This window comes from Coffea arabica, chromosome 9e (genome assembly GCF_036785885.1).
Source record: "Coffea arabica cultivar ET-39 chromosome 9e, Coffea Arabica ET-39 HiFi, whole genome shotgun sequence".
Classification (NCBI taxonomy): domain Eukaryota; kingdom Viridiplantae; phylum Streptophyta; class Magnoliopsida; order Gentianales; family Rubiaceae; genus Coffea; species Coffea arabica.
The window spans coordinates 5,335,614-5,345,000 of record NC_092327.1 but is presented as its reverse complement, the minus strand read 5'-3'; positions in this window follow the sequence as shown (position 1 = coordinate 5,345,000).

Here is a 9,387-nt window from a genome sequence, read left to right as displayed (position 1 = left end):
CCACTTTAATCCATCTTCAATCATCCAAATATCTTCTCAATGCACTTCATTTGATGATTGAATCATTAAACCTACAAAATATGAAGTTTTTACCATAAAAATCCATAAAATGCAATGTTTAGCCATTTTAACATAAAATGTAGTTTTTTTACCAAAACCTTAGTTATTTTAGTTATTAAACTAAATAATCAAACCAAAATTAACTAATAAAACACACTAAAAATACGTAAAATAAACCCTTGTCAAAAATCACATGTCAAAAGCCATAAATAGTCTCCTTTTAAGTCATGTCAAAATCATTGTCCAACAAATGTGCAAGACATGCTATTAACTTTATAAATCACTTCAACTTACTATCTCTTTTTTCCTAGTCATGTTTCCCTTTGATAGAGGGAATGGACCAAAAACAGTCATAGCAGCCTTCCTTTTTCTCCATGCTCGAGCTTGCCAAGTTCCACATGTTTGCTGATTATGTCCATAGCCATGACAGAAGGAACACTTAGTGAATTTCTTTTGCACTTTAGGTAGTTCTTCTTGAGTTGATAATTGTAAATGAATAACCTCTACATCGTCAATAGCAGGCTGTGCTTTATCACCTGACCATGAAAAAAAGTTAAACAATTAACAAGTACAAGAATAAAATTATTATGAACTACAAATACATGGAAAAATCCTATTGCTGACCTGTTGGAACATCTGGCATTGAGCTAGATTTTGGAGGTACTTCAGTCGGCTCCTTGTCGAACACTTGATCTGTACACATTAAAGCACCATTAGTTAAGTATTACACCATCTAACAAGGCCAGTGGAGGGGTAGGTCAAATTACCAGTTTTTGGGGGTAATTCACATGTAGTATTCTCCCCTGTCCTAAGATTTTGTGGATAAGTTCTCTTGTTATGGCCAAGTGCCTTGTATTTGCTACACTTGTTGGAGTTGGACGGTGGTGGCCTCTTATTGCTAGATGCACCCAGCTCATTAGAAGGTACCAGTAGTGGACACTTTCTCACTATATGCCCCTTTTGATAGCATTTTTTACATGTCATTCTAACAAGGCCAGATCTGGAAAGTTTGGTAACTCCCTTTGAATTAGGCCTAGGCTCTTTTGGTTCCCTTTTTCTTACTTTCTTTGGCCAACCAGGAAACTTCAACTTCAAGGGTAGTAAGGCAAGATCCTTATCCGATTGCACCCAAGCATTTGGCCTACTCAAAGGAGCAATTGTTGGTTCATAAGCCTTCAAGTAACTATCTCGTGAGTAGTATTGATTAACAAGACTTTCTGGCTCTTGACTTATTAAAGAAATACAACAAATCACATGGCAGCATGGCAATCCATTCAACTCCCATCTCCTGTAGCTACAGGTCTGCTGCTTTAAGTCCACCACATGTTTGCCCCCATACATATGTGTAATCTCAAATTTATCTTGATCAAACCATTTCGCAATGTTTGCAGTTGCTTCTGTTTTTGCCTCCTCCAATTTCTTTTGAATTTTTGGCCAGATCTTATGTGATGACCCCACCTCCCCTTAGAGCGTACCCAAGGGTTTGGCAGACCGCCTGCCCAACTCTCGCCGGAACTCACTGACTAGTATTCTTGAAAATGGTAATTCACACCTCTAAATTAACGTAGAAGGTTCTCGAATCAACCAGAATTCAACTTCATTTACAAGCCAAAAGTAAAACGTAGCTTTACATTGCCAAATATCCTAAATACATTCAATCCATAAAAGTACAAGTACAAGGAACTTATACACACTAGATCACGCTTACTTGTTCTGGCATCCACTCCTGTAAGGAAAACAAACTAATCGAATAAGCTAAAAGCCCTGTGAGGTTCCAAAACAAACAGTCAAGTAGGTAAAATACGAAAATACCTCATTTAACACTTTTTACAGTAATAAACAGTCATTCAAGAAACAATCATTCAATCATTGGAAGGATACGTGCTCACTTCGAGCCATTCATTCAAGTCATTCATTCATTCATTCGGCAACCATTTTTCTTATCCCTCCGACATTAGAAAACATTTCCAAGTGAAAACTCCTTCAGTTTTTCATGTCATTCATTCATTGACTTCATTGCATTGAATTCACTGGCCAATTCTCCACCAGATTTCGTGATACTACTCGAGTATATCAAACATTGTCCCAGGGTCACTGGTCGCCCGACCGAGTCCGCTTCTGGCTCGAGTCAACTGGCAACAAAGGGCAAGGGCCCAACTCAGCCAAAAGGCTTACATTCATACACAAGTAGCATTCAATCATTGAAAATTCAATTTTGCTTGGGTTGAGTGTGATAAAATACACACTCGCCCATCGAAAATCCATTTAGCAATCATTGGAAAGCACTTAACATTCAGACAACATTCACAACATTCCACATAGTCATTTAAAACACACACATACAAGGAACACTCACCAAATGATTTACTGTTTATCAATGTCAAGCTCAGACCCTACACCCTGGTTACTCCCGAAATCTGAGAGTGAATGTCACATAGCAAGATGCAATCAACAGGGTTTCAAAATGCCCAACTTGTCTTGTCAATATCAAAGGAAAGATTCATGTAAAAATAACCCACAAGACTTAGCAAAACATAGGTGAGGTATATTCCCAACTTTGGAAGAAAACCATAGTTTTCAAGTTACAATTGGATACAAGTTACTAGAAACCATCATTTTCCTTCCTTATGCAAATGCACGATTTTAGTACAAAGAAAATCCAGCTTATGACTCAAACAAGGCGAATTCAAGCAACTTTAAACAAGATTAGGCCAAACCAACCTAAATCCATGCCATGTCCCTCATTTTTACTCACCTACACTAGATGAAAGAAAACGGACAGCACCTTCCCTTGTTTTGCCTTAATTTTTTCCTCAAATTTCAAAGTTACACTCCATGGCCAAACAACCCAAGCCAAGTCCACAAGTTGTAAGGAAACAAGGGTTCTTTTACTAGGCCATTAAACTCACTAAATCAGACATTTACATAGCATATATCCATCACATACTCAAGTGGACAAATTAAACCCTAGACTGGAAATTCACCAACAAGGCAAGAAATCCCTCAAGTAACGCCAAAATTGCATGTATAAGTTGGAAAATCTTTATGGCAGGTTTACAACTCATAGTAAGCTGAAAATACTCAACAAAACTTGGAAATAACCAAGAAAAGCTGGAAATAATAGCTCACAACTTAAAACCACAAAATCAGCCACAAAACCTACTATTAACAAGCCAAAACTCCAACCAAATGCAAGATTAAGGAGATAAAGTAACTCTCAACCAAGAATATCTTCTATCCTCAAGATGAGCAGCAAAATACAACCTGCTTTCTCCCAAAACAACTCCACACCAGTCCACCTTCCTTCCTTGTAGCAACTCTCTATGGATTGGTTTAAGATTGGAGGTTGATTTCCCACAAATTTTGGCTAGAAATCAAAGTGGAATTGAAGAAGGTTTTTCTCCCTTTCTCTCTTCTCTTTCTCGGCCCTCTTGAGCAAGAAAAATCTGGTAAGTTTAGGTTGGAAATGGAAGATAAGTAATGAAGAAAGTTTGGGTCACAGTTGGCTTGGATGATTGACCCTTGTCACCTTCCATTTGTTTTCCTTTTCTTTCTTTTCTTTCCTCTCTTTTTGGTCAAATTTTTCAGCCAACCCTAAGATAAAATTAGGAAAAGAAAAATGAATGGAAAATAAGAAGATTTGGGAAGAAAAGCCTTGGTCAAGTGGCGTCTTCGACCGGTAATAAACGATGCGAGTCGGTTCAAGCCTATTTCTTTGTCTCTCTTGTACTTTTGTTTTAACTTATGATTCACTAATGTACTCTTAGCACTTTTAGTCACATACTTCCTCCTACTTAATACCTGCTTTTATCCACCAAATTTAGTACACACACCTCACCAATTGATCACACTACCACAATGCATCAAAACCCTAACTTACACTAACTATAAAAGTAAAAGTAAAACTCCCAACTCTATTATTTGTTATACCTATTAAGGCACGTAATTTAGTATTAAGGAAATTATAAATTAACTTATTTAAGAATAAAGGAAATTATAAGAAAATATAAATGAATTTGCAAGTCCTCACATCTTATTAGTCCTCTTCTTCATCCACTCCCTTTTTGTACGAAGCCTTTCCATTAGATAGATTCTGATAGTCTCAAGCATTCCAAGTATTGGCTTTTCCCTTGCATCCATTATGACCAAATTAAATTTTCACACAAATTATTAAAGAGAATGTCACACTTAGCAGCCACTAGAAAGTGTGATTTTGACCAGTGATAGGGGGAGGTGTTGTCATTTAACCACTTCCAAGCAGCTGCATCATAATCCCTTAAGACTCCATTTGATTTTGGAACATCCTCACGTATGATGACCTTGCACATGTCCAAAATCTTTCCTTCAATGCTTCACCCGAATGATATTTTTTGAAATTGTTGTGCAAGTGCCTTACACAATGTCTGTGCTCAACATCAGGAATGACTTCCTGATTTGCAGATCCTAAACCCTGCAAAAAAGACAAATGCAGGTTCGAAACAATCAGTAAGCATTCATATATTTGTAATAAACATATACAAACAATGTAATCTAATTTTATTCACCTTCTCTCTATCACTAATGAAGCTCCAATTTCTTTGATCGTTGATGGATAGATCATATTTCAAGAATTCAATAAATTACTTCCATGACCTCTTATTTTCTGCTTCAACTACTGCGTATGCAACTGGATAAACACAGTCATTTGGATCTATTCCAACTACAGTTAATAACACACCCAGATGTGGACCTCTCAAGTGGCAACCATCAACTCCAATTATCATCCTACAACCAGATTTAAATCCTCTCTTCAGTGCCTTGAAGCAAATGTAAAGTCTCTGAAATCTTTGTTTTCTGGAATCTTCATCTAATGTAGTCTCCATATACACTGTAGAACCAGGATTTGCCTTCATCAGTTCATCACAATAATCCCACAATCTATTGTACTGATCTTTGTAAATCTCATGAATCAAAATTTTGCCTTCATTAATGTCCTTATAAACTTGAATTTAGTGTTGTTTACATTCAACTCTGCATGTACCTTATCCTTGAACTCTACAACTATTATTCTCTTGTTCAGTCTTAGAAAATCCATATATTTTCTTGCTAAGAAACCCGAGATAGCTCTCTTGTGGTTCTTTTGATTGCAATGGAGCCATCACCTTCGTCAATTTTAGAAGCAAACAGCATCCATTTACAATGATCAGCTTTGTATTTCACCCTCATTCTATGCTTATCATACTTTACCCACTTTATATCCTTGCTCCACTTGACAGCATAATTGTCAACTGCCATCTTAAATAGCTGCTTATCATCAAATTGTTGACCAACATGAACTTTTGCATCCTTTATGTCAATTTCTGGTCAAAATCTGACCATTTTGGACTTCTTCCTTGTGTTGTCTTCATCGGAGGAATCAATGACACTATTTAGCTTATTTGACACCATCGAATCAGATTCCTCATGAACTGGAATTTGATCTCCTTCATCAATGTATAAGTGTGTTGTAGAAGTTGCTTTGACTCTAATTTTTTCTTTCTTGGCCGCTGCTGCCTGTCTTGTTCTTTTTTTGCCTTGGTGCTTCTACTTCGAGAAGAATTTTCTGCTGACAATTTACCCATTGCAGCACCTAACTCCTAATATGGAGTCATAATAGAAGTTCGGAAAATGACATCACATCATCTTTAGAGAAATCATATTCACTATCGTGAAACTTTTCACCTTCCGATGAGTCTGAGTTTGCAGTATCATAAGCCTCATCCGCATCATCTTCTTCTACTTCGGCCTTAGAAGTTTCCTGTTTCTTCTTTCCAAGCTCTTTCATTTTCTCCACATGAATAGAAATTTCTTCTATGTCAGCAAGATCAACATCCTCAAATGTTATGTCTGCAAAGAAGTCATCTTCTTGTTCTATTTCTACAGCATTACAACTGCTTGATGCAACTACACTCCTGCGTTACCATCTAAATCTAATGTGAAACTCAAAAACAATTTAAACTTCTACTTCTCCATTTTGCTTGCCTATACAAGCCATGTCAGTTGCTGCATCATCAGAATCTATTTCGCTCAACACAAGCACACCATCTTCAATTGGAATTCTATACATCATTATTACATTTGCAGGATATCCAAGATAATAGCAAAAGTCACCTACAGTTGCTCTATTCATTCTCATGGCAATGACATCTTCAAAACTTTCCATGATGCCCCCTACATATTGCTCTACTAGTTCTTTAACATATACACCCCAATGATAGATTTTCAAAGTAAAAAAATCAATCTCTTATCTTGCATTTTCTTAAATTACAAAAAAGGCTTAATTAATAACAACCACAACTTTTCTTACTACTTGTCTCGCTTTTCACAAAAACAACACCACACTACATTTTAGAACCAGAGGGACCATATCACAATTAAAAAATTATATTTAAATATAGCATATTTCACCATCCTTAGATCCGTCTATGACCCATATAGAAGATATTTTATAAACACATCAGCCCCACAATGAACTTTTTCCACTAATTAATCGCCCACATGCTTAACACTGCTATCGAAGAGAGAAAAAAATGTTCAACTAATTTGGGCCTAATGAAAGTTTATCCACATCAGCCCCACAAACAAGGACCATGTACAAACACATCAGCCCCACAATCTAATGAAAAGGTTAAACTAACATGCCTAACACAAACATCAAACAAATATAGCAAAAAATGTTCAACTAAGCAAGATCTGAGGTTTGCTTACTGGATAGTGTTGCTGCATCTGCTTCCTTTTTACCATCCTTGTCACCATCAACACCTTCAATCATTGAAGACACGAATCTATTCATCAATCTCAATCACATTCTTCTTAAATTTTGATCCTTATGAAACCCGATTGGGAAAATCACCAATTTTGTTTTTGTCCTTAATCACGTCAAAGTCTCTGTTATAATCCCTATAATTAGACGATTGAACTAGTCATTCCAAATATACCCCTGACCTCCTATGCGAAATACATAAAATGTGGTGATGCCACCAATAAGTCCTATATTAAACCCGATAAAATTGTTTGAGGACTAAATTGGTGAAAAAAATCATAAATGATGAAATTAGTTTAAGTGAAAAAGTTCAGGGACCAAATTGGCAATTTTCCCAATTCTTATCTATTCATGCAAATGAAATAACTAGTTAAATGAATTCATTATCTTGGCTAGGTATGACATAATTTCTGAATATACATCAAACTAACGTGATATAAAACTAGTTATAGATTCATTAGATTCTGTTAAATTACATGAAATAGACTACCATAATCACAAAGTTGTAATTTTGGGGTTTTGATGCTTCTACAACTTCCATCTCTTGAAACTGGAAACCCAACTTCATCATACTTCCCCTGAAGTGTAGGTTAATCCTCCTTAAGAAACTCACTTCTAAAGATGATATGTAATTCAAAAGATTCCTTCTGAAAAAGGAAACTACAAAGCTTCTCATGCTCAAACCTTTTTGTCTAGAAAAGGTTACATTCTGCAGATGAAGATATTTCAGAATTCTTAACAGCAAGGAGATAATAGTACCACAAACTAAAGAAATATTTCAAATTACATAGAAATGAATAAGAATAAGACAAAATTGCTTTTCCGTTGGTTAAAACACATCAAAAACTAAATAATAAAACACAATTAAAACACTCAAAATTCAAAATGCACACTTATTATCTATGAAGCAACTGGATGAGAAGTCCAAATTCTTATTTCCGTTAGCTAATAGAATTTTCAAACATAAAATGAAATAACAGAGGAACAAGAAATCGCAAGTTATTAGAGTTGAAAATTTGTTGGAAATGTATTAGGAATGAATTAAAAAGTTATCACCACTGTATTAAGAATGATCAAAAGTAACTCACAGTCAATAACAAGATTCAAATATAACTAGTAATGATACATGTACAATGCACATGGGATGCACATGCATTACACATGGACAATTGGAGTTTAAGTGTTTGGAGCTGGAATTAAGATCTAAGTTGGCTATTCACCTAGTTCATCATACTTTGAGAAAAATCTATATTTCAATATTATAAGAGAGATCTATGACTTGTAAAACAAAAAAAATTTGAGAGTGTCAATTGTCTGATTTTTGCTGCAGAGTTAAGTGTTAGATTCTAATTAAAAAAACTACCTAATCAAAACAGTACCATTGAGGTAGTTGTATCTTATTTTCATGAACAAAAGTCATATGCATAAGGAAATATCAGAACAAATGTAAAGTTTCACTTTTGTGTATCAAATACTCATAGTGAAACTCATAACTGTCAGATTTGAAGTAAAAAAATCGACAAGGGTATATCACAGGTTAAAGCATAACGATATCTCCTATGACTATTAATGGACATAGTCATAGTAATCTTTTTGGAAGCTACATCCTCTTTAGTATTGGTAGAAATCAAATTATTGTAAGGCTTACATATGGCTTGTGACAGAGTAATTGAGAAAGATAGAGAGGATATTGTCCACCAAAAATTTACCATTATCTACGAATGAATGGTACTTTGTCATAGGATCAGAACTATAATTATAAAGGAGAAGCATATCACTTGCAAAACCCAAAGCAATAACCTCAAGACCCTCATTGTGTGCATCATGAACGACAAATGTATGAGGGTTTAGATAATTCCAATCACCCATTGGCCAAATCAAAAACATTGAAACAATAATTCTGAAGTAAAGCTTTTGATAAACTTCAAATCTTCTAGCAGAAAGTTGTAATTTTGGGGTCTTGATGGTTCTATAGCTTCCATATCTTGAAACTTGAAGGCCAACTTCATCAAACTTCCCCTAAAGTGCAGCTTAACACTCTTTAAGAAACTCACTTCTGGAGATGATATGTAATTTAAAAGAAACCTTCTAGAAAAAGAAACTACAAAGCTTCTCATGCTCAAACCTTTCTGCCTAGAAAAGGTTACATTTTGCAGATGATGATGTTTCAGAATTGTTAATAGTGAGGAGATAAGATTACCACAAACTAAACAAAGATGTCAAATTACATAGAAATAAAATAACAATAAGATGGAATTGCTTGTCTGTTGGTTAAAAAGTTAATTGGAGATAGACAGGATATTTTTCGTTGGTACTAGGGATAAGCATGAGTCAAAGCAATTTTTTTTTTGTCTTTTTTTCCAAGGTGCAATATTAGTTGTTTTCAAGTGTTAAACTAACTACATGGAACTCTCTCTCCAACCTTTTGAATTCTATTGATGAGTTCTCATTCGATAATAACTGTTCAACAAATTGATTGTTAACAATACTTATTTTATTGACATTTATCATCTTCTTGCCTACAACAAAATTCATGTTCAAGGCAA